The 26,004-nt window shown below is 49.2% G+C and overlaps 1 long non-coding RNA gene across 1 annotated transcript; it reads right to left on the bottom strand.

Annotated features, from left to right (window-relative positions):
* Nucleotides 1–956: 956 nt before the first annotated feature.
* On the bottom strand, nucleotides 957–14,027 carry LOC136012628 (uncharacterized). Its single transcript, XR_010611861.1, has 3 exons — nucleotides 13,868–14,027; nucleotides 3,812–4,049; nucleotides 957–1,246 (listed from the first exon to the last, which is right to left on the bottom strand). It is a non-coding gene; the product is annotated as an uncharacterized LOC136012628 (long non-coding RNA).
* Nucleotides 14,028–26,004: the final 11,977 nt, after the last annotated feature.

Here is a 26,004-nt window from a genome sequence, read left to right on the forward strand (position 1 = left end):
TGAAGTTTTACCATTATCGTGTATTAGATTTGCCATGGCAATAAAGAGTCGAAATTGAAATAAAGTATTGAAATTGCAGTAAAGGCTACACGTGAAATTTAACTGTGTCATAAACCATACCTTAGATGGCTATAATAAAAAAAATGTTGGAAAGCCAGGACAGCTGAAGACTTTGTGCTTTTCAAGAAAACCCCAAATAACCCAAGCCCTCTCTCGACTCTTAAAACAAGTCTGTACAGACTTTAACATTGACTTTGTCTCTCTATGTTCAGTCTCTATGCTCTCTGTTTAGGGAAGCACATAGAGAAAATAGGAGTTCACTGGCAATCCAGACCACAGCCTTTGCTATGACAGTATTAGATCAACCTGCTCATGGATAGGGGTCCTTGCCTGAAGATTCCCACTCATGTCCCATTGGCTTTATGGGTAGTCCTAGGGATCTTGTTTGAGAACACCTGAATATTTGTACAGCACCTGATGCAAATGGCCTGCTGTCCTGCTTCATTTATCAAATGATAACATAATAATACCATAATTGAAGTCACTCACACAGGCAGTAATTATCTAGTGATTCAGTGCAGCACAGACTTGCTAGGTGGAAGACTGCACTAAGCTTATGCAGAGATTTCTATCTTGCCCATCAGTTTCTGCATGCTAAATGTATTCTGAATTTACGAATGTTGAAGTTTTAAGGTGAGATTTTCTATGCTTGGGCTAAACCCAGAAGTGATTCATTTTTGTAATGCCAGAACAAAACCATTCAGCTCCTTTTGAATTATGTGAGACTGAAAGACAAGGCATTGATAACGTTGCTATTAACAGCCGAATCAAGACTCCCTGACAGCACGTATAATAATATTTTTTTTTATTTATTGAGCAAGGAACAGCAATACAGGGGGAGGTGGAAGGCAGGAAACTTCACCGAGTTTATGCCTGCCAGTGGGCGACACCTGATCCAGAAACCAGGCTCTAGTGATGTACAGAGCAGGCAAAGTATGCTTGAATTAATGCCTAAGACCTGGCTGATGCATACCTCATAGTTAATCTGGTTACGCGGGGTTTATTTCACAGTCGGAAGTTCTTGCGCTGGAAGGGAGTCCTGCTGGGGTTTTCTGAGCACACGACTGAATTAATGAATGAACGAATGCAGCTTGCCAGCACAGATTTAAATTGCTTACTAGATCAAAATCTGCTCATTTTCTCTGTCCTTTCTTCCAGCCTCTCTGTCTTTTATTTATTAATTTATCTGAGAAAACAGATAAAGAGCACAGATTAAAAAACCACCAAACACCCCCCCCCCCACCCCCCACCCCCCCCCGCCACAACAGATAAAGTGCCTGCAGACATCATCAAGGCAGCAAACGCAGATAAATGCTTGGTTTTCATGCTGGCCTGAACCTTGGCACTGAGCTTTGAGCCGTGGTCCTGGGTTGGGAGGTCCCTGACAGAGGCTGATAGGTGGCTGGTGCTGGCCGTGGGGCTGGGGGTGCAAGGACCCAGGCTGTGCAGCCTCTGTGGCCCGGCTACCCTGAGAGAGTCATCCTGCCACCGACAACCCTTTTCTGCAGCCCCTGGGAAGAGGACAGCATTAAAGCAGTGAAGCGCTGCTTTGAAAGGGTGAGAAATAAACCGGGGCTGCTCTGCCTTCCTGCACGCTCTTTCTATCTTTCCGATCCACGCTGTCTGGGGTATTAGCCAGTTGTCAGACTTTAATGGGCGCTTGCAAACAGGATCTCTGGAATATTTTGATTTATTTGGCTACTGGGCAGACGTCCAGCCTGCTGTCTTGACTGTGGTGGCTGTATTTTAATAGGAGTTTTAAGAACGCTTGGCCAGGGGTATTTAAGGTAGTCCCTGTGCTTTTACACAGACTTTCTCAGCCCTGGTTAAAAACATAGCACTGAAGAGATGTGGTGCCAGGTTTTTCAGAAGCAGAGAAATAGGGACCCTATAAGTGTGCCACTGTTGATGCTCTCTCCCGAAGCCCCTTTCAGATGAGCGAGCTCGTCTCACACCGTTCTGGCTCCTTTTGCTTCGTTGCGTCTGGACTCCTTAACTCCGTGTCCAACCATGCTGCGCAAGGCCAGGATGCAGGCAGCCCTCCTCCACGGCAGGAGCAGGGCACTGGGGAAAGGACAAGGACGGATGCCTGCTCATCCCCACCGCGCTCTCCAGCCCCTGCTTTGCAAGGCCAGACGCCTCCCTCCGAGCCCCGGCACTGGAATGCGCTGCAAGGAAGTGGCGTGTGGCTGCAAGGAGCTCAAGGCAGCAGCGAGACGCCTCCTCGGATTCCGGTCTGCACGATCGCGAGCGAAGGGGATAGAAGGCAAATGTTGCTTATTCAAGGTGAAGCCCAGTGGTGGCGGAAGGAAAACCAGCCTGAGCTCTGCGCTGGAGTCTGGAGACCTTCCTGAAGGTTCAGTTTTTACGGTGTCTTAGATTTGAATTTTAAAGCTTGTGGAAAGAAGAGGCTGATAATCAAAGGGAGATTCTGCCAATATATCCAGGTATCCTGAGCTGAACTGCCCCTGCTCTTCCTCACCTTCTTGTGCTGCTCGCACAGCCTGAGCAGGGATGGATAGCTATGCTGCCTGGTGCAGTGCAGGCGCATAGGCATCTGCTACTGCATTATTGACCAGGCTTGCTTTCCTCATCGAGAGACTCGACTGTGAATTTGAATCCAGGTCTCTGGAGGTGCATGCCCAGTGTGCAAGCACTCTGCCTGCTGCTGGCTTAACAAGGATCAGCACCAAGGTGCCCTCCTGCTGCATACCCTCCCAAAGGGAGCTCAGTGCTTCAGAAACGAAAATCTGCTTTGACCGGAGGGACTCAGCTCTCTAATAAAGAGAGGAGCAAAATAAGTTTGGACTTTGAAGGGGTCACAGTGGTCACCTACTTAATGCACTCTGGGAGGCTGTTTAGCCACTGAAAACCGAACTGGGGAGCAGTTGCAGTCTCCCCAGCTGCAGCCGGGAAGCAACTAAAACAAGGAGGTCCATGGTGGATGATTTTAAAAGGCACGTCAGAGCCCAGATTGTCAGTAAGCTCTACAGGTATTTGGTTGGAGGTTTCGAGTGACCTCTATCAGCGTGAGCCCCTTCAGAGCCAGTGAGCTGTGTGTGGCTGCCCTCCTTCCTCACCTGCCCCTGGGGCACACACTGAGAAGAAGGGAAGCTTGAGACCTCGTGGCAAGGTTGAGCTGCTCTGCTTGGCCTCCCCGCACCTCCAGCAGCAACCACCTACCCTGAGAAGAGAAGGTGTGATCTCAGCTCATTGCATGCATCCATGCAGAAGGATGGGAGCGCAAGGGTAAATATCAAGGCACCTGGGAAAAGGCTTGCTTGCGTAATGAAATGATTGTGAAGTGACACATCGATTCAGGAGGAAAGATGCAAAAAGCAGCGCATCGTAACTTCAAACTTCACCAGCTTGCAGTACCAAGCATCCCTTGAAATGCTAATTAAAACGAGCTGAGGGAGAGGAGCCTGCTAACAGGATCACAGCCACGCTTGGATTGAGTAATAAACATGTAGTAGGCATCCATGTTTCCCTGTATGCGAGCTTTCCAAGCTGAGCTGACTGTAAATGTTGCGTTGTGTGAAACCCACACAGAGTAGGATGAGAACACAAGCTAGGAAGAGAGGCAAGGCCTAGTTACAAAGCTGGAGAGAAAAAAACCACAACAGCCTTCCACAAATAAATAAATAACTGCCTGAAATGAGGGCTAATTAACTTGCAATAAACCAACTTAACCACTTAGGGGCAGCGTTAACACAGAGTTAACATGCAAAACAAACCTGTGTTTTCTCACCTGGTTAATTTAATATGCGCGGTGAATATTCATGGTGTATGAAATCCTGATACATCAACACACCAAATGATGCAGTCTGTCAAGCCCAGGAGCGTGTGGCAACAGGAGTAACTCAGTCGCTCCTCGCACGGTGTTAACTTTGATCAGTTGGTGTTTCTAAACGTATTCATAGAGGAGGTAGGACTTCTCTGCTTTGCCTCTGTCAGGGTCATGGTATGCTCTATACAAAGATTAAAACCTAAAAAAGGAGATAAGAAAGGGCTTCGCTTAAAATAAATAGAAAGAAGATGAAATAGAAAAAAGCTGTCTTTGAGAAATGCTGCTCTTGCACGCAGGAACTGAAAACCCCATTTATCTCCATGGCCACATTCAGAGTCACTTTGCTTCCAGACAGTATGTTTCTTTCTCTGCCTCACATGCAAAAGAGTCCTGGTTCCTTGGATTCCTCTGAAATATTTCCTTGCATAAAAAGGAGCTCAGACCCGCTTCGGGTATGTTTATACTCCCTGATCAGAACAAGTGCATAAAGGAAAGGTGTTTTTTTCAGTGTTGCTTGTCTTAGTTGAGTTAGCTCTGCCAGGCAGAGGCAGCAAGAAAAACACAATAACCTGGTTTTGTTTTCTTTTAATTTTTTGAAATAAATAAAATAAAGGGGGCTTGCAGCTTGAGTGCAGCCTCAGGTAAAACTCTGCTTATCTCACTGCTTTCTTAACCCGAAGTATGAAAAGCACGACTTTTCCCCTCCTCTTCCTACCCCCCCATTGGCACATGGTCATTTTCATGGCTCATACATGGTTTGCCAGTGTCCCAGCACCATCTTTACAAGCACCAGGTACTCCCGCTGCTCTGGCCAGGGCTGGGGGCAGCTGGAGACATGCTTCCATGGAGTGCCTGGTGCTCCTGGCAGTGAATGCCAGATCCGTGCACCACCAGACCACTTGGCAGGAGGGATATGGTCTCGATCAGGTGCAAGCATGTGCTCCTGTTTCTGCTGAATTAGCCAGAGCGCACAGTGGGGAACATATGCCAGCTTTATGCTCTGTGCTGGCTGAGGGAGGACAGGCGATACCTGATGTGGCATCAAGTGAGCTCAGTGCGGAAAGAAGATATTGAACATGGCATGAAGTTAAAGTGGGATGGGTAAACAATATCTGATCTGGCAGAAGAAGCTGCTGGTACGAGGTTGGCCTGTCAGAACCATTAAAATAAATTAAAACCAGCAGAGTGAACGCCACGTGGCCAAAGTGTTTTTGCTGCGGTACCAGGGAATTCAGAGCCAGTGTACTATGCTGTCAAACCATGCACTTGGGAAATGGGCTGGAAACATGTGCCTACCCTTGCTGGCATGCCTCTCTGATGAACAACACAGGCAGATAGGGAGGTGAAGGGCCAGGGATGTGCAACACTGGAGGTACAGACCTTGTCCAGCATTGCCCAAGTGGCAGCAGGTACTGCGAAGCAGATTGTGCCCTAGCAAAGGGCTTCCCCTGGGGCAGGAAGTGGTGCTGGGGGTGCTGTGCTGGGGCCAGGCTGTCAGGGAGGCTGAGCTGGAGGAGAAGAGGGCTGTGCAGCACTGTCGCCAGCGCTGCTCCCGCAGAGGAAGGAGGGTCAAGCTCCAGAGCCGTCGCCCTGCCAAAAGCATTAAACCGACTGAAATACAGTCCTGTGAGGAAAGGAAGAAAGCAAGCTGTCAGAATTGAGAGAGAAACAGCGGGCCCACTGCACAGCATCATCCGCAGACCACCCTTCTCCTTTCACCTGACTCAAGTGGGTGAAGAAAATGGATGTTTAGGCACTTGCTTCCTTTACTCATAAAATTTAAGTGTTGCCCCTCTCTTTTCTTCTAAGATGGCCAGCACAGCCTGGGGACTTCCAGTCCCACAGCTCCTAGGAACTGGAAGGGGAATGGAGGGGCTGAGTCGTCATGCATTATGCTGAATATTTACCCCTCATGCATGCTATTTGATTTTAAATCTAGCGTGTAATATGCTTTGCATCTAGCGTGTTGCTCTTGTGTGTTTTTCCCTTGCCCTGCCTGTCTCTTGCTGGCAGCTGCCATCGCGAAACAAAAGGCAGCTGCCAGTTTGAGTGAACATCTCTCTCTCTCTCTCTCACTCTTTTCCCTCTTGCTCTTGGAGCTGATGCAACACCACTTCACAGGCTGGGTGGCAGACACTGATGCAAGGGGGGCTCACTGCCCTTGGGATGCTTGGGCATGCGGTGCCTCTGAGATTCACTGCCAGAACTCAAAGCCAGATTCAAGCTCTTGAACCTGGCTCAGCAGCAGCCAAGAGACAATCGGCTGTCACCCTGCCAGCACACCAGCTCAAGCTGCAGTGACTGCCCATTTCACAGGGTTTGATGTTGCTGCTTTTGGCAAAGGTGACAATTGATTAAATACTACTTTGGTCTTCTGCCCCAAGAGTCAAACACAGGGATCTCCTCCTCTAAACAGGTGGTATTCCCATGTCAGCTGAAAAAAAGCCTGGAAGCAGCAAGACTGAACTGAAACGGCACTTGGAAGAAGAGACTTTCTTGTGTCAAATTGAAGTACCACGAGGGGAAAGCAGGGTGAGATGCCAGGACCTAGACTCTCAAGCCAGCTGTGAGCCTTGGATGCTGCTGTTCTTTGGCCAGCGGGACTGTGCAGAGTGCAAGCTGCTGCACGTGTTGAGGGAGTGCATCCCAAACTCACCCAGGATATTTATCCCTTTTAAGACTGGCTCACTCCATGTTCTGGGAGACTCTGGAGACCATCAGAGGGGTCAGTTCAGCTGTTTTTTTCAGAGATGGGAAGTAGGAAGAGATGCTTCTGCTTTTCCTGGGGAGCCTTTACCCTGAGCTATAATGGGAACTTGCTTGGGGAAAACATGTTGAACTCTTGAATGCTGTAAATAGCCATGGTCTGGGTAGTGCCTCTGAGAAGGGAGTGTTTCCTGCTGGAGAGGGACGGAGATTAACTCAAGTTTGCTGGAGCTGTGGTCACTAGCACATCCTCAGTTTTTCCTTATCTCTCTGAGCTTTGGCAAGGGGATAGGGAAAAGGTGAGGGCAGGAAGGTTGTAAGAAGTCAAGCAGGATCCTGAATGATAGTGTAAAATGAAAAAGCCACATAAATGCAAGCCTCAGTTCCAATAGGGAAGTTAGGAGATGAGACCCGAAACACCCTCCTGGAAGTTTACCAACCTTATAGCCTTCTATGAGGAAGTGACTAGGTGGAGGGATGATGGTAGAGCGGTAGATGTAGTTTTTCTTGATTTCAGTAAGGCATTTGATACTGTCTCCCACAGCATCCTCATAGATAAGCTAAGGAAGTGTGGGCTTGATGATCAAGTAGTGAGGTGGATCGAGAACTGGTTGAAAGGAAGAAGGCAGAGAGTTGTGGTCAATGGCGCAGAATCTAGCTGGAGGTCTGTGACTAGTGGAGTTCCTCAGGGGTCGGTGCTGGGACCGGTGCTGTTTAATATTTTCATCAATGACCTGGATGAGGGAACTGAGTGCACCCTCAGCAAGTTTGCTGATGACACAAAACTGGGAGGAGTGGCTGACACACCAGAGGACTGTGCTGCCATTCAGCGAGACCTGGACAGGCTGGAGAGTTGGGCGGGGAGAAACTTGATGAAATTTAACAAGGGCAAGTGTAGAGTCTTGCATCTGGGGAAGAACAACCCCATGTACCAGTACAGGTTGGGGGTTGACCTGCTGGAAAGTAGCGAAGGGGAAAGGGACCTGGGGGTCCTGGTGGATAGGAGGATGACCATGAGCCAGCAATGTGCTCTTGCGGCCAAGAAGGCAAATGGCATCTTAGGGTGCATTAGAAAGGGAGTGGTTAGTAGGTCAAGAGAGGTTCTCCTCCCCCTCTACTCAGCCTTGGTGAGGCCGCACCTGGAATATTGCGTCCAGTTCTGGGCCCCTCTGTTCAAGAAGGACAGGGAATTGCTTGAAGGAGTCCAGCGCAGAGCCACAAAGATGATTAAGGGAGTGGAACATCTCCCTTATGAGGAGAGGCTGAGGGAGCTGGGTCTCTTTAGCTTGGAGAAGAGGAGACTGAGGGGTGACCTCATCAATGTTTACAAATATGTAAAGGGTAGGTGTCAGGATGATGGAGCTAGGCTTTTTTCAGTGATATCCAGTGATAGGACAAGGGGCAATGGGTGTAAACTGGAACATAGGAAGTTCCACGTTAACATCAGGAAGAACTTCTTTACTGTAAGAGTGACAGAGCACTGGAACAGGTTGCCCAGGGGGGTTGTGGAGTCTCCTATACTGGAGATATTCAAGGCCCGCCTGGACAAGTTCCTGTGTGATGTACTGTAGGTTACCCTGCTCTTGCAGGGGGGTTGGACTAGATGATCTTTTTAGGTCCCTTCCAACCCTTGGGATTCTGTGAAGTCTGGTGTGTGCTGAAGAAGCGTACTGAAACAAATTCTCATGCAAGCTGTGTCACACTGACTGTCAGAGAAACTGAGCCCTCACTCCTTGCCTTTGTGGCAGTTTTCTTTCACGCAGCTCCTGTTCGGTTTTGGTGTTTTTTATTTATTTATTTTTTCATGATAGAAATGGGTATCCTCACATCACTTACTGTAAACTCTTTTACAAAAATTACGGGAATATGGGCTTGCTTTGAGGAGCAGTTTGGAAAGATCCTGTTTTGTTCGATTTGCCTGATAATAAAGTCCAGACACTGTTTATTGTAAAGCATGGAGGAAAGTGAGGAAAAGAAGCTGCAGAAGACAGGTCTGAAGTCCTTGAGGAGCTGTCAGGTCAGAGGAGAAATTACAAATGTAGGTGAGAAGTTTGTGCTTTTTATAAACAAAGAACGAGGTATGCTTCCCAAGTGAAGATGATTTCCTCTAGATTAAGAAGGGTTGCAAATAAGCAAAGAATAAAGGTTTATTGCCACAAGCAAGAGAGGGCATCTTGCATTGTTTCACAGCGCTGACTTGCCTCTCAGATAGGCAGGCAGGCTGCCTGCACTGAAAGGGTGCACTGCAGGAAAAGAGAGGCAGGAAAAGATAGGTATGAACACTTCTGCCTGAGCTATCATAATCCCCCTCACCTGAGCCCCTGGGTGGAGTCCATGGGTTTTCTCTGGTTTCAAAAACTACATAGAAAGTACAGTTTATGGCAATATTTACAGTTTGATTTATCTAAGCCACGCTCTAGAAGTGGAGTGTGAAGAAGCAGTAGCATAAATGAATGGCTGGATGCCTTCAGGCTATCATGATCTTTGTGCTCTGATTTCCCAAAGTTATGCTGCGAGACCATCAGCAAGTCCCACTGCAAGGAACTCTGTTGCTGTGATGGGACATGGGGCTAAAGGTGCTCTAGCCTACACAGTGGCTGTAAAATAGGTAAAGCATGGTTCTGCTCTGAAAACCAATATATTTAACTCCTGCAACACTGATGAGTTAGCACACCTATGGCAGAGGGAGTGAATGAATCAGAACCTTTCTCTTTGCCACTATCTGCACTGGCAAGTCAGGACTGACAGCTCCTGAATGTCTATCCTTTGCCATTGCTTTGGCTCTTCTCTGAAGGCAAAGGAGCTTTTCCTGATTGAAATATTTTCATAATAGCTTTCCCCTTTAGGGAGCCCTGTTTAGTAGCAATTCTGAATGGTCATTCCATGTCCCCCTGTGCAGGGGCAGGCTGCTGCTGCCTGTGCTGGAGGCCCTGTGGGATTTGGCCTGCCACAGTCCCTTACAGTGTACCTGGCATCTCCACGTCTTCCCTGGTTTGGATTCCGGCCCCTCTGTGGCTCCAGTCCCTCTTTGCCAGGCACAGCTCCTTTCTCCAGCACACATAGAATCATAGAATAGTTAGGGTTGGAAAGAACCTTAACATAATCAAGTTCCAATCCTCCTGCCATAGGCAGGGACACCTCACACTAAACCATCCCACCCAAGGCTCTGTCCAACCTGGCCTTGAACACCGCCAGGGATGGAGCATTCACAGCTTCCCTGGGCAACCCATTCCACTGCCTCAACACCCTTACAGGAAAGAATTTCCTCCTTATATCCAATCTAAACTTCGCCTGTTTAAGTTTTAACCCGTTACCCCTTGTCCTGTCACTACAGTCCCTGAGGAAGAGTCCCTCCAAGCATCCCTGTAGCCCCCCTTCAGATACTGGAAGGCTGCTATTAGGTCCCCACGCAGCCTTCTCTTCTCCAGGCTGAACAGCCCCAACTTTCTCAGCCTGTCTTCATACGGGAGGTGCTCCAGTCCCCTGATCATCCTCGTGGCCCTCCTCTGGACTTGTTCCAACAGTTCCATGTCCTTTTGATGTTGAGGACACCAGAACTGCAGTGAGGGCTCACGAGAGCAGAGTAGAGGGGCAGGATCACCTCCTTTGACCTGTTGGTCACACTCCTTTTGATGCAGCCCAAGATACGGTTGGCTTTCTGGGCTGCGAGCACACACTGAAGCTGGCTCATGTTCATTTTCTCATCGACCAGCACCCCCAAGTCCTTCTCCGCGGGGCTGCTCTGAATCTCTTCTCTGCCCATTACACTGCTCAAGTGGCCTGTCCCTTTGCTTAAGAGACATAATGCTCCCCACAAAAGGGTTCTAAAACACCTTCATTAAAGATATAAAAAAAAATTCTCTTGCCCTGCTCTTTCCTCTGATCTTTCCAACCAGATCTTCTGTAAGCCTGCCTCAGTCTGTTACTGGCCCTGGTCTCTGGTCAGCCAGTCGCTCCTCACTGATGGCTGGGGATCTTATCCCATTCGCAAGGCAGCAGTGGCAGGGAAACAGGTTGTCCTCTGCTGTGGGTCTCTAGGAATGCCTCAGCTGCTCCTCCTCTGCCTCACCATTATTCTGATTTCCTTTCCAAGACCCTCTGTCCTTTACTAAAGGGCCTCCCTGGCCTCTCCTTCTTTCTCAATATCCCCTTCCTTCCTTCTGGCCTGTACCTCTGTCACCAGGCTGGGGTTTCTGCCACCCTGTCCTCCCAGTGCACACTCTTGTCACCTCAGGCACATGGGCACCCACAAAGAGCAGCCCCAAGCCCATAAAGCGAGCTGGTTCATCCTGTGACATAATGATCTTGGGGATGATCTCAGAGGTCAGGAGGATCTGAGCATGATCTCACATAGGGTGGGAGTCATGGGCCGTGGTATGTAGGGGTGGACCCTGAGCCTGAAATAATTCACTTTACTCTTGCCTGGACCTCTGCCCATCCTGGAGATAAACACTGCTGAAAAACAGAGGATCAAGGCCAACTGCTTCCCTCTCCCTCTGACGTTCCTTGCTCAGTGAGAAAGTAGCTTATGTATGACTGATTCCCCTTGTGAAAGGGAGAGAAAATCACTCAGCACACTCAGATGGAGTGTCAGGAGTGACAATGGGGATCAATCAGACTTGCATCTCCTGAAACAATTCAGTAGTCTTTTCTTTGCTGTGGCATGAGCCAAGAAAAAATATTTCTTCCTTTACAACCCTTTTACATGCCACTTCTTCAGCTGAAACTAAGGAGTGTGCCTGACAGCGTAGAAATAGCCTCTGCTGAACACACTGGAGGGTGCTTTCCAGTGGTACCATGTCAAGCAAGGACATGCAGAGTGTCACTGCGGAGTCCCAGATTGCCCTCCTGTCCCCAGCCACATTCCCAGCCTAGCGGGAATGATGCAGTGATGTTGGGACACACTCTTTGCTAAACTGTTAGCCCTGAAGGAGTAAGCAGATCATGCTGTTTGCACACTGAGATGCCTTCTGTCACCCAGCCCGAAACAGCCACTTGCTAAGGTGTAGGCCTGGGTCTCAGTGTGAAGTTTTGAGGCCAGATCTTCCCTACCAGTTCCCCCACCAACTCTTGTGCTTTACCATTCAGTGTTTTCAGCTTTTAACCGTGGCAAGCTGGGAACAGACCTTAAACTTGCATTCAGTCTCAGGGAGAGGGATCAGAGATCATTGCAAACCCTGAGGACCCCAAGCACTGGAGAGGACAACAGAAAATGCCGGTTGCCTCAATGCTGGAGGAGGTCCAGATCATCTGCATTCATAGAGGGACTGATTGTAGCCAGCCGTGCCGGCAGGGCAATCCCAAGCTCTCCCTCCCCTTCCCACAGTAATGTCCCTTCCCGAGAGTGGTGTGGACTATGGCCCATTGCATTGAGTTATGCAGCTGGGAAAAGCCCAGGTACACAACGAGATACAAAAACCTCATTAGCAAGCCAACAAGAGCAGATACAGTACAGGGCACTTGGGAAACCGGAGTTATGGGGGTCTGCACCACACAGCTAGGGCAGGTTCACTTGTAAAAGATCCCAGCAATGGGCACCTTTCCTGGGGGGCTTAGAGTTAACAGAGGCAACATGCTGGCACTTAGAAATGCTCTGCAGTGGACTGTGAGGACACAATTTCCCCAGGGAGTAGCAGTGAAGAAACCTAGTCTCAGCCATCTGTAATCTCAGCAAACCATGGAAATCCCCTCTATTTTTTCTATTAAAAGGCTCTCTTGTGTGGGGAAGAGGAAGGCTGAGCTGGCACACTGTTGAAACCTCCTTTTTAAGATGCCCTACAATACCGCTTTTCTCACGTCTCCCCCCATCTGTCAGACTTGCCTGCCTCCTGCAAACGCATCAGCAAGGCTGCATTTCAAGTGCCATCTTACAACTGTTGCTTGCATGTCATCCCCCAAAACGAAAGCAGAAAACGGGAGGACGTTGAGGGTTAAGATACAAGCAGCCCACGCGTACGTGATGCGGGGAGACGTTCAAGGGTGGCCGAAGCTTGTCCTCCCTGAGCTGGGCTCCGGCTCTGCACAGCCTGGCCAAGCCGAGAGCCCCGCTCGGCACAGCCTCAGTAAAGACTCTGGTTCTGACGTGTGGATTTCTCTTTAGGATGAGGGGGGAACCCCCCCCCCCCCCCCCCCCAAGCCTCCTCTCAAAAGCCAAACTTCCCCGGCTGAAGCCAATAAAGAGCAACCCAGCTGTTCCCGCTCCCCGGGGCTGGCACGGGCTCTGCAGGCAGCAACCCCCCCCGCAGCAGCCGGGAGCCTGCAGGGAAGAGGGCAGAGACCCGAGGCGAGGGCCCCGCTGCGGGTGTCCCGTCTGGAAAGCCGGGGCCCCGGGGAAGCGCGAGGTGCCTGACAGAGGGCTGACTCAGCGGGAGGCAGCGGCTTGTGTAACCTCCAGCAATCCATTATTACAAAGGGGCTTTCAGGAACTCCTCTGTGCCAGGCACAGCGAGGGTTATTGATTGAGGAGACAGTGTAAATGCACAGAGAGGCTCCATCCATTAGGGCCGCTGCTCTCCACCAATTAGAAAAAAATCATTACTCAGCAGCCATCAATGGGCTCTGCGCAGCGCTGGAGTGCATGCATTCAATCTATCTTCTCCCACCTCCCTGAAAACTTAATGACAACTATTAGAGCTCCGCTGAATGCCCGGTGTGTACAGAAGCAAAAGATTCATTCGGTAATCTTAGTAATTACAACGCCATAGGAGGATGCATCCTAAATTCAAACAAGGGTGCGAGGGGGGAGTGCGGGGGGAAGAGCCTGAATTCCTGCGCTGTGAAAGCCCTTGTCATGCTCAGCTTCCCATCCCTTCCCACTCACCTGCTGCCTCCCCTTCGCTCTTCCCATGGCCTCTCAGTGGGCTTTCTGGGCTTGCTTTTCTGCTTTCTCTCCCCTCCCCAAAAGGGAAACATCATTTTGTGAAAGCAAATTGAAGTGGGGTGACTTGGGAAACATTTGAGACCTCTGGATGAGGCACAAGCCTGGCAACACTGTTTGACAGCACTGCCCTGAGCAATTGAGGAGGCGAATTCCCATTTACAAAAGCCCGTAGAACCATTCTGAAGCCCCGCTGGCATAACACATGCAGGGTGCAATTTATTTACTCTGCCACAGCCCTCTCCTTCCCCCCTGCCACCCAGCCTTTTCATTTACACATGGCAGGACTGAGGCTGGGCGAGACCCTTGTCTGCCTCCTTGCCAATGCATGTCACTCCAAGTTACGGGGAAAGCAAAGTCCCAGGAGGGAATTTTTGGAAGAGCTCAAGGATGGATGTGACATGTCATTGAAGTTGAAAGGAGCAGTTACTTACAAGCAACGGTGCTTTTCACAGGCCTCCTCTTCTCCAGTCTGGGAAGAGGTAAGTCATCATTATATGAGGGGCACCGACAGTGTTCATCAGCAGCCAGAGCCTGGAGACTGCTGTCAGTCATGCCGGTGTTCAACACTGCACCTCCCAGCAGAGGAGTATCTTCCACACCACCAGCAGCTGTGCATCTGACAGATGTCATCAGGATAAGGGAGATCTGAAAGAGAAACTTTGCTGTTCCCTTTTTAGTACCCTCTAGAGGAGCTGATCCTGCCACCGCCAGCTCGCACAGCATCAGCCTGCCTGGAGGGGAGGATCGGTAGTGCAAGGAGAAGACAAGCTCCCAGTGCCTGCCTCAGTTCAAGATTGCAGGCTGATCTTGCAGAGGGTGAGAAAGCTGGGTCACCACATCTCTGTAGCTAACCTCACCGTGTCTGGGATCAAGACATTAGCCATGAGCATCATAGCTATGATTGGTCTCAGTAACGATCAAGTATGAACAGCATGAGACTTCTTAGGCCTTTGCTTGGACTCCTTGGTCTGTTTCACATGCACGTGTTGTAGGAATAATGCAAAAGTTCCTGTAACATGCAGCAGATGGAAAAATATGTTAAAGGGGAGATGGCACAGACAATCATAGGAAAGTTAGGAAAACTAAAGTAAATCCCAAAGAGCCAACTCAGTTTTTATTTTGGTTTTACTCACGGGAGGTATCTCTAAGTTCAGCAAGATTTATGAACTACAGAGTGAAGGTCTCAGACTTCGTCGGGTTGTTAAGGATAGTGCAACATCCAAACTTCCTCCAAAATGGAAACAGAAAAAGGAAGACATTAAAGATTATTCAGTGGGGAGAATAGCCTTCCTCCTCTGTGTGTGAAATGTGAGAAGGGCACTGAGGGAGCGGTTACTCTTTCTGCCACGTAACACCGCGTAGGACAGGTACAGAGAGCCTGTTCCTTGCTGAAGGCCACATGGGCCTTTGGAAACCTCAGATAAGCAACATATTCATATCCATCTTGATGTTATCCAGCAACAATGATGAAAATATACAGGTGGCTACAAGCCATGTGCAAAATGATTTTGCAGCCTGTGTCTGCCCCTCATGTACCCTAACTTTCATAGAGGCTAATGGGTCATACAGCAAGGTTGTACCCCTGTAAGTGACTCTAACACTCTGTCCTGATGACCCTGTTACAGCCACCACTAAGTGGCTTTTAATGTGAAGGTTTATTGAAGAATTACTTCCCAGTCAGGCAAAAGGGCACATTTTGGTAAAATGCAATGACAAGATCCGCACGTTGGAACAACGCGGTGAGGCGTTGGGAAAAATGGATGAAAGAACTGGGGAGAAAGGATGTTGCCTTCATTACAAGAGCCTTCAATGCCTTCTCATGATCTTTAAGGTCCCTTCCAACCCAAACCATTCCATGATTCCATGCTCCTTCCCCCGCAGTGTGCTGCCAAAAGGCACAGACATTCTCCCTTCCTTCCTTTAGGCTGGCTGGGGAGAGCCCCTGTTCCAGGGGCACTGGAAAAGGGAAGACCACGGCAACCAGATTAAATGCTGGGCGCCTCTGTGGTTTCTATTCAGCCATGCCTGACCTTGATGTGTGAATCGGAGCCAGGAAGGACAACGTGCAAGAGTCCATCTGATCTGCTGCTCCCGGGGAAGGTGCTGGCAGCTACCCTGTGGGCTGTGGATCCGGCCATCTGCTGCAGACGTGGGGTAGCTGTGTGGAGGCCCAGCTGGCAAACAGGCTGGTGGCCGGCTGGCCCTCAGAGAGTGAGCAGTGTCTGCAGGCTCAGTGCAGATGGACCCAGGAGACTGCGGCATTCCTTGAGCATGGAGTTTTGTCTGTGCTCCTGGGGCCGGATAGAGACCAAACTCATGGGCAAGGTGCCTTGCAAATCAGGCGGAATGAAAGATCAGAGGACCAAGCACCATCTTGGCCCTTCTTCTCTTTATGACCTAAAGCCAAGCTGGCTGCTAATACAGAGCTCACCGTCTGACTGTCGTAAGTCATGGGATTGCTTCCCCTGCTTAAATGGGAGCAGTTGGTGCTGGGCTCTCCGGTATATACAAATGTACTACTCTGCAAAGCCCTGACCACTGTCCTTTAAGGTTCCTTGTGAAGACCTCTGCAATGCAGAGAGGGGAAAAGGGCAGGTATTGAATTGATAGCACTGGCCATTTACTACAAACTGCAGGCTTTGGAGGATGAAGGAGGATATATTGGATTCTTTGAGCAGTGGGGCACTTTGTTTCTCTGACATTGGTGCTCAGAGAATGGTGTAGAGGATGATTGCCTAGAAATACATTTGCTAAGCTATTTGCTTAAACTACAGAGTCACTTGGGCACCATCAGACAGAAGGAAAGCCATGAGCTCTTTTGCCAAGAGACTATTGATAACATCTTTGAAGAGAAACCTTAAAGCCCTAGGACCATTTGCTGAGCGTCCTTCTCCACATTAAGTGTCATTATTGTATTTAAGGGGTAAGGACAGTAAGATTTAGGGTCATAGTTAAAAGAACTCCAACCCAATAAAGAGACAAAGCCAAAGTTTGAGAAGAGGAACACATACTACAACAAATACTCAAAATGTGGCTATTTTACATTTTTCCTATTTTTTAGACCATTTTTTTTTTTTTTTTGACTCTCTGAATAAGGAAATGGCTGATGAGGGTGAAAACTCTGTTGAGATGTTCTTCAGCGTGTGCCTGGAGATAGCAGGCAATTTCATCTCCAAAGCTTTAACTCATCCTAAATGACAGACGCACATCCTAAATGCCTTCTAATGAGATGATATTTGTCCATGTTCTCTTCCTGTAATTCCAGGAATGTTCGAAGAAGCTGGAACAACCCATGGACTTCCTGCACATATAAGACCACGTTTTGAAACTGTACAGTGTCCTTTGCTGTTTTGCAGGCTGTGTTATTGCGCTGAATGGTATATTTTCAGCATATTTATCTACATTTGGGAGAAGGTCTTCTTGATGGTCCAATCTTACCCTATTTGGAAATACTCCAGTTGGAACCTCTCAGGGCTTCTTTTCAGGGTTCTCTTGCCTTTCATTATAGACTGTCTATAGAATTTTAGATGTTTCTTGGTGATTAGGCTGCTCCTTCTGGATCCTTGAACCAGTTTTGCCAAAAAACACAATTTCTGCTGTGGCAGACCAGACAGGAGCCTTGCTTTGGTGGGATCATTGCTTAGGTGTCTTCCCCTCACCCCTTTCACTATTTATGAGTTCTCTCTTAGCAGCATTATCTTTCCCCCTCTCCTAGAAAAGCTTGTCCTCTTTTCTATAATTTCCTGTTGCCACCTACAGAGCGTTCCCCAATCTGTCAGCCATTTACAGCTCCCTCTGTTCTCTCATCCCCTCCACTGTGCTTTTGTCAGTCATTCCTTGTCTTCCCCAGCTCTTTTATTTCCTCATCTTCTGCTTCCCTCCTTCAGCATCATGGCATCCCTCTTGTATTTCCTCCTTTACCCTCTGCACCATGACGTATGTCCCAGTACTAACTGACTTGCTACTGTATGCCAAGACAGGTCTTCTTGTCTTCACTTGGCCCTTGTCTGAAATACCATAAATACCTATTGGATCAAAGGCAAAGCCACCCCAGCATCCCCCAGTCCTCTCCATTTGTCAGCTATCCTGGGAAAGAGCTGCAGGCTGGTGGGGAGGATGTAGCCCCATTCGTCTTCAGCATGAGGAAGGACCTTCCTGACCTTAGACCCTAAGGAGAGAAGTGAAAGATGAGCTACCTCGTTTAGGCTTGTCTCCTCCACCTTGTTATTGTTACCTCCTTCCTGGAGGCCCCCAACTTGCCCTGCAGATGCCAGCTATTTTTATTCTCAGATTCTCCTGCGGATTAGCATACACCAAATTGCCCTCATCCATATTTACCTTAGTAAGACTGTTGCTTCTATTTCAGACCTGGTGGAGTGCTTACATTCTCAAAATCTGGGTTGTTTCTCTCAGACACACTATTTCACTTAATGAAAAATGCTACCTCTGTCTATAACCCTTCCACCCTTTCAGGTGAAGACATGCTGAGGTACAATCTCCCTCACTTCCTCTCTGAGACACATCTGCTTTGTGTCGACTCTTCCATTCAGAGATGCTTCCTTGGACAGGACAGGCTTCTTGCCATCTTCCTGGAAGCAACACCCCTGTTCTGCCTCTGCCGCGACTGAAATTTATGTTGCTAGAAGAGTCCCTACCACACTGTTAGGAACAGCACAGGTCACCCATCAGCTGCCTAGAAAACCAGGCAAAGAGTGTCTTTCCAGCTGAGATATGAGGACCACCTGCTGCCAAAGTGGGAGACTACTTCCAAAGTAGTTGACTGGAGTCTGCCAGACTCATGCCAGGGCCCCCACAGGGTTTGAAGTAGTGATGGTCAATGCAATTAGACCACGGCGGGGTTGCAGCCTGAAAAGTGTGCCCTACTCAATCTACCAAAATTACTAGGTGCTGAGGCTACAAAGTCCACAAGGCTGATTTTGTGCTCTGCTTTGTGTCTCTCCACTGCAGAGTCTGTTATGCCTCTCATCTCCAGCAACAGGGAGACCTTAACTGCATGAAACGTGGCCTGAGCTGCTCCTTTTTTTCTCCACAAAGCACTGGAGAAGGGCAGAGCCCGTGGGCAGGCAGAAAATGGAGAAGAGAGTGGAGAGGATTGCCCTGAGGAAGGGACTTGCCACTGCCTGAGGGTTGTGGTGTGAAGGAAGGGGGAGGCTGTACCAAGTCCTCCAGTGCAAAACACTCTACAGGTTGTGCCAGGGGATGCAGTGTCTCAGAAGCGATTTCACTACCCCAGTGTAGCTGGACTGACTAAGCAATAAGAACTAGGGAATGATAAAAAGAGACTCTTGCCTTCACACGGACTCCTGAACATTTCCAGCTCAAACCTTTGTCCTAGAGGCTCAGGAAAAGCATTGCTGTGGCCCTTCTCTTGGTATCAGTGTCATGAAAGATTCAAATGGCATTGTCCACCTCCAAAGCTTTTGCAGAATGAATCAGTTTTCCTATGTGCCTGACTTGACACACATTCCCGGACCACTTGGAGGTCACAAATGTAATTAAACCTCGGTGAATAGTAGCAGACCTCACAGAAATAAAGGCCTTAATCCAATCAAGCCACATTTGTACTCCCTGTACAGCATCAAGCATAGCCAAAGCAGAAGGGACAGACCGTGGCGAGCTAGAAGGGCCCCAGGAATTTCCTTCGTTCACCGCTAATTATGGATGAGAATGTGATTGTGACACTTGCAGACAATACAGGCAATTTCTCAAAGTGGGGGTCCAAGGCTTGGTATTATCCTGCCCAGTTAGTGCAAGAAACACTGGAAAGATCACAGCTACTTCTTGGAGGAAAATGGTTAGGGCTTTCAGGAGAGCTATAATTTGTTAGGTGGAGATCAGCTTTAACAGGTTTGCTTTGTATTGGTAAGTTTGGGGAGAAACTCGTCCTCTCTTTCCTGCTAAAAAGGGGAATGCAGAAGCAGCCTGTTGCCCTAGGAAGTGCTTTTAATCAGCCCGTGCAATACTAATTAATCTTTGCATAAGGTCTCATGCTGCATTCCACCCTGGAGGAGGCAATGCTTGATGTGTGGGCCAGGTGATTCACCGGTGATCAGAGAAGCCGGCTGCAGACCTTTTCTGGAGCGGACAGAAAAGCCTCCTGGAATTCTGAGAGGAGGAAAATGTGACAGTGCTGTCACAAGCTGTGCGACTTCAACCCGTACACCTGTCAACGTTTGTAGGGGGTTGAAATTTTAGCAAGGAATGGACAATTTCTTTGCTAAAGAATTCACAGTATTTACCCCAAGTAGAGAATTCCTACTAGCCAGGTGTAGTGAGTAAAAACCATTTCACTGATCAGATGAAGATGCAATCTGTAAGTGGAACTCTATGGGGCTTTGAGGCATTTTCTGGGTGAGCGGCATGTTGCTAGCTGTCAAAATATTAGTAAATTGTGCCTTAACAATATACAGTGAAGTAATGAAAAACCCCAGAAGTCTGTAACAGGAGCAAGATAGGTACACAGAGATGGGAGATGGTTCCTGATGGCAGGTTCTGGTTAAAAGAAAAGGTGCTTGACGTGTGGAGCAAGGCGATGTTAAAGGATCTTATTGATAGAGACCTTGAAGAAAGGTAGGAACAAACAGCTGTGTGCTTCACAGAAGCCTGCATCCACCCTGCTCGGAAACAGGACAGAAAGTGGAATGAGAATTGTTGCTATTCCTTCTTGTTTAGACTGAGGTAGGGGATAGAAAGCACTCTGGTGATCTCCATGCGTAAAGCTGTACGGAGAGTAAAAGTGCTGGTCCCAAAATGTTTGTAGTGAAAAGGGAAATAATGCCATTGGAGGGAAAGCACAACTTTTGCTTCATGTTTTTCTGCCAAGGTAGGGCTGAAGTTTTGTTGTGCCTTCCCTTGCGCTGGCGGAGGAGGGGGAACATATGAAAATTACTTTCATTGGAATCACTGAGCTTGAAAAATGGGGCTTTAAAAAGGAGAGAGTGGGAGAGAGAGAGAAAACCGTAATGTTTTACAAACCATTTCACCTGCCTGATGAGCAGCCTCGGATCAGCTCCAGTGTGCACAAGGTAGTGCCCTGCCTGCTCTTCTCCAGGGACCTGCTCCGGAGAAGGCTCCTGCCGCAGGCCAGATAGAGGAGACCGCAGCCACGCTCCACTCTTCGTGCTGCCCCGGGCTCTGTGCTTATGCTCAAGTTCAATAGGCTTTGCTCCTCTGCTCATTCAGCTGATTAAAAGTCATTTTTTTCTCAGGCCACCAGCATGTGAGCCGCAAGGATTCGTTCGTTATTGCTCAGCCATGCTGCGAGATGCCGTCTCGAAGTAATTAATTGAGCAATGCTTTGGAATCATGGAGGAAAAAGATATTCGGGGGGGGGGGGGGGGGGGGAACATAATGCAGGAAGGTGGGGGGAGGCTCACATATTTTTTTTCCTTTGAAGTGAGGATCTTTTGCTGAGAGGGAGGGAGGCGTAGCCAGAGAAACCAGCTAGCTTGTTATTTTACAGCGTTATTCTCCACAGCTGTATGGGTAAACACATAGCTTCAGCCTGCTGCTTCTGCCTCATTTTAAAAATAACTGTAGGCGCGGAACTTTGCTAATGAGAGTTTGTTGCGAGGATGGTTTTCAGGAGAGGTAAGCCCATCCCCGTTGCAAACCCTCCCTGCTCTCCGGCACGTGCGAGTGGGGAGCCCTGGGAGGTCCAAGCCACCATACGGCTCAGGGCTTTCGGTGTCATTTGCGGAACATCTGCTCCTTTGCAGCCAGACCTCAAAGAATCCTGCAAGGCTAACAGGAACCACAAGTTCATGCAAGGAAAAAAGGGTGAACACCCGGCAGCTGTCAGGCGGGAGTATTTATATCCAGGCTGCCAGCACAGAGTGACGTCCGTAATTTCCCCATAACCTCTCTTGCCCGGCACGGCATTGGCTGCGCGTTCTGTCCTGCCACGGCCATGGGATTAAATGGCACTAAATCAGAATCAACCTTTTAGACAAAACTGCCTTTAAAAGCAGTTAAAGACAAAGTCTTTACAGACAAAGTCTCCTGCCTACCACCCGCACTTGAGCCTGGGGGCAGGTTTGGTCAACTTGCGCTGAGAAGGTGACACCCTGCAGGTTGTTTTGCAGTCACCCTTTGTCATGGAGGTCCTGCAGAGTGTGGATCCACCAGTGCTGGGAAGCTGAAAGCACTCTAAAGTGAAGTGGTCTTTCATCCCAACGGGACAGGGAATGAAGTGTAGAGGAGCTCAGATAAAAAACAGGAGCCCTTGGAGGAAGGAGGGATGTATCAGGAATTCTCAGAGAGCTAGAGCAAGAGCGGGACCTATGGGCAATCCTTTACAGAGACAGAGATTATGTGTGAGTATATGTGTGAAGTCTCCAGGCAAATCAGGCACTGTGTATTCAAGTGTACAGATAGCAGCATGGTGTATTTTGCATGCCCTTAGCAGATTTTGAACTGAGAGGCACACAACCAATTGACTTTCTGTTTCACAACAGGGAAAACAAGGTAGCAAATTCAGAGACGAAAATTGAGTGTGGCCCTTCTCACACAAAGACCTCTATCTCCTGTGAGTTTTGTCACACCTGTCTGCCAAAGATGGCACATATCCAAAGGCAAGGGCTGCAGAAACTGCTGAGAGAAGGAATTACAGTAATATAAATAATAACTAATAAGCTACTGGCACTCCCAGTGTCTACCCACTCCAGAGCTACCCAGCCTCTGGCAAGACTCAGCAACAGTGTTTCAGGCAAAACACAAGTAGCCCTGTCATCAGTGCTCCTAAAAGAAGGATAACAGTTGTCAATCTGCTTGCCAGTGATTTGGCCCAGGCACTCCTGTCCCTGCAGCAACTCTGTGATGCTGGGCTCCTTGTATGAACTGTGATGGTAATGGCTCTGGCATGCTCAGATTCCTGAGTTTGAGGGTGATCTTGCGTACCTTTGTAAAAGGAGTTATTTGAATCATTGCAGCAAGCGGAGTTTATGAAAAAGCAGTGTCTATTTATGAATCTGTGGCTTTAAAGGAGCACCGTGCTCCTGCTCGAAAGGGCTCAGCTGGGGCTGTGAGTTCAGCATTGTTTTCAGCCTGTTCTTGGGGCTGCGTTTAATTGCGCTGTTGTGTAATGTTTTCAAGCTATTTTAAGGAAGCGTGTGTACTCATCACCATTATCAGAGAAACACAGATTCCCAGAAGCAGCCCTCATCGCAATGCAGTGCTCAAGCCTCCTCAAATAGCCAGGCCTGATCTGCCTCCCCCTCCACCAGCCCTCTCCTTCCCTGGCCCCCGCCATCAATAATCTGCCTGCTTTCGCCAGCAGTGATGCTTATCAGAAAGGGCAGCTCAGTGAACTGGCAGGGACGCGATGCGAAGGTCACCCGGGGATCCCTGGCCTCAGGCGCAGCCCACCCTGAGCCTCCCAGCCAGCCCAAGGGCACAGGGCTGGGGAGCAGCCCCACCGCCGCTCGGGGAGGGAGAAGAATAGGGCAAAGAGAGGGCAGAAAGAGAGAGAAAGAGCACAAAAGAGCGCGAGGCATTTAAATAGCGCTTGGGATGGTTGTTGTGATGGGGCCTGGGCCCTTTTGGATGTTGCTGCTGACACTTCTAAACAAGCTGACGGCGCTCGGTCTAGGGGATTATGTTCAGTAGCGACTTGCTGTCCTTGCCAGTAGGCACAAACAAATAGCTTATTACATCGGGGCCAATGTTATCAAAATGGCTTTAAAGAAGCAGTCAGCTTTAGTCTCCCTCTGCTCATTAGAAACGGTGGTTAATCACTTGCTGTGAAAAGGCTCACCACCACGTTGCTTACTCCTCCAGCCCTCCTTTGCTGCCCTTCTCACAAGTAAATTCCTTATTCAGCTGGTCCGTCCCCCACAATCAAGTAATTTCTTATGCCTGCCACCCACTCTGCCTGGATTAACCTCAGGTGGTCACTACAGTGCAGGTTTCTTGAAAAGCACTGCTTCTGAGCAAAATCTTCGCACTTTTTATTCCTAAGCCTGCTTTTTAAAATCCCTCTGTGTATCTTGAACCAGCAAGACTCTTTCCCCACAGGCTCTGCTAGTGGTTTAATAGCCTCCTGTTTCTCTTAAGTCCCAGTGTTAACAGTACTCAGTCTTACCGGTGCTGGAGGTGCAAAGAGCGCTGGTGGGAAGGCTGTTGCTGGCTCCCCAACCATGCTGGGCGCCTTCTTCACTGGGAGCCTGGGCTGAGATGCACTGGGCTGTGAGGAAGGTGGAAGAGCTCAGGCTGCGCTGGCAGCAGGCTGGTTGTGTTAGCTAACTCAACATGTAACATGGTTGATATGGAAAAGCAGTCCTAGGCTTTTGAATGGAGGCAGAGGCCAGGGACATTGGTTTATTACATGTTAGCGCTGCCTGATGTCAAGTGAGGGTGACAGTGTCCATTGCAGGGACATTTTGACAACCTCTCTGCTCTAGCTGGCTGTTTATTAGAAGCACCAAGACAGTGCCTGAAAAAGGGGAAAGTAACACTTAGACCCTAATGTGCTGCTAATGTAACCACAGCAGTTCAAAGCTCCGGCCAAAACAAGAAGACTTTCCTTCTGCTCCGTGCTGTAGGTGACTTTGAAAGAAATTGCTGCCCCCAGGACAGTGTTGGATGCAAGCAGGCAGGGTGGGCTTCCACACCTCACAGGGTATCCATAGATGCAGAGAAGCCTTCAACTGGTTTTCCAGAAAGCCCCAGGGTCTCACTCCCACCGATTACAGGAAAGAAAAGTAGATCAGAGGGAAACATTAGAAATGCCTTTGAACAGAGAAACCAGGGAGACACCTCATTTCCTGAAGAAGCAATAATGTTTCGTGGGAGCATGGGGAATCTGTTTCACACTGCAAAGTCTCAGCTATCAGGATGTGATTTTATCTATGTCACCATGTGCTGTGTTACTGCCTGCAGACCCCTGTTTGCAGTGGCACAGCCTGCAAAGGCTTGGCTGGAAGTGGCTGTGTGGCTTTTGCTGAATCCCAGTGACAATGGAGAAAAGGAAGGTGCTCCAGTCCACTTCCACCTATTGGCTATGGTGTGTGCCATAGCTTAACATACAAGGTGGCTAGCAGAGCTGACAGCAAAATGTTCCTGCTCTGTTGAATGTGCTACTGGTTTGCACTGGTTTTCAAAATTTGCAGAGCCCCTCTGATGTAATGGAATCATAGAACAGTTTGGGTTGGAAGGAACGTTCAAATGTCATCTAGTCCAACCCCCTGCAATGAGCAGGGACATCTTCAGCCAGATCAGGCTGCCCAGAACCACATCCGGCCTGGCCTTGAATGTTGCCAGGGATGGCGCATCCATCACCTCTCCGGACAGCCTGTGCCAGCATTTTACCATCTTCATTGTAAAGAATCTTTTCTTCATGTGTCCTCTGCAAACTTCGTGGCAGAGAAATTCAGCCTCTGCCTTGGCTTCCTTGCAGGCAATGCAAATCTGTGACTGAGCCCTGAGGAGGGAGGCAGAAGCAAGCACCCTTGATACGGCCACTGTCTTGTCTGTCCCCTGGGCCACTGGAAGCAGCAGGGGGAACTGCCTAGCCTGTGCCTGCCCATGGTGAGCCCCAGAGCACTGTCAGTGCAGCTGGGAAGAGAGCCCCCCCAGCACTTCAGAGGTTTGGGGTTTTGGGGACAGGGACTGATTTTCTGCCGTGGCTTTTGGCGGCTTTTGAGGTGTAGCTTGGTATCCACAGGGGTCCTGCCACAGGTTGTAACAAGGGGTGGTTGAGCACCCAGCTTGAGCTGGCATATGGGAAAATCCCTTGCAGAGGGAGAGGTGACTGTACACACTGGCTGTCATAGGCAGCACTGGCAGCAGTGCCTGCCTTTGCTGTGTGTGCTGCAACACAGCTCCTGCTTCACAGCTGGACTGAGGTGTGCTCTGGGCACAGAGCATGGAGCATGGAGGGAGTGCAAAGTGAGACCTCAGCTCAGACTGTCTCCATGTTTCAGGGGGATTAATCTGTGAGGCAGTGGGTTTTAAGCCATTCCAGTCTTTCATTATGTGCATCGCAGTGCAGCTCCTCATGGAGTTTCAGAGTTCAGCTCCTGTGGCTGCAAGAAAATTCCAAGGCACATTTTTTCTGCAGCTGTGTGGAGAGTTCCCCTCACCAGATTGGCCAGGAGTGAATCACAGCGCCTCACTTGGGACATCCCCTGTACCTCAGGCAAGGCTCACCGCTGCAGCCTCCCTAAAGCCACCGAGACACCAGCACAACCAGTCTGTGGCTTGCTACTGTAAAACAAGTAGAGCCGTTTCGGCTGAGGGAGAATAAACGCTCATGGGGGACAGGGAGGCCCCCTTGCACAGGCAGCTTGCAGCAGCGCAGGGCCGGGCGTGCAAGGATGGACCGGCTGCTTTAAGACCTTCCTCCGCTGCTGAGGCAGCTGGGGCTGGACCGATGCCTGGGTATAAACTTAAGCAGCTTCACAACTGCTCTAATTTATGTTCGATTGCCAGGGGCCTCGGGGCATTTCTGTCAGCCGGGGCTCAACCAGCTGTAACAGCATCTTGGTTTCAGCTTCTCCTCCTGGCCCTCACTGCTTTTGCCGGTGGCTGGAAGGGATTGGGGTGCAAG

The sequence above is a fragment of the Lathamus discolor genome, chromosome 4, assembly GCF_037157495.1.
Source record: "Lathamus discolor isolate bLatDis1 chromosome 4, bLatDis1.hap1, whole genome shotgun sequence".
Classification (NCBI taxonomy): domain Eukaryota; kingdom Metazoa; phylum Chordata; class Aves; order Psittaciformes; family Psittacidae; genus Lathamus; species Lathamus discolor.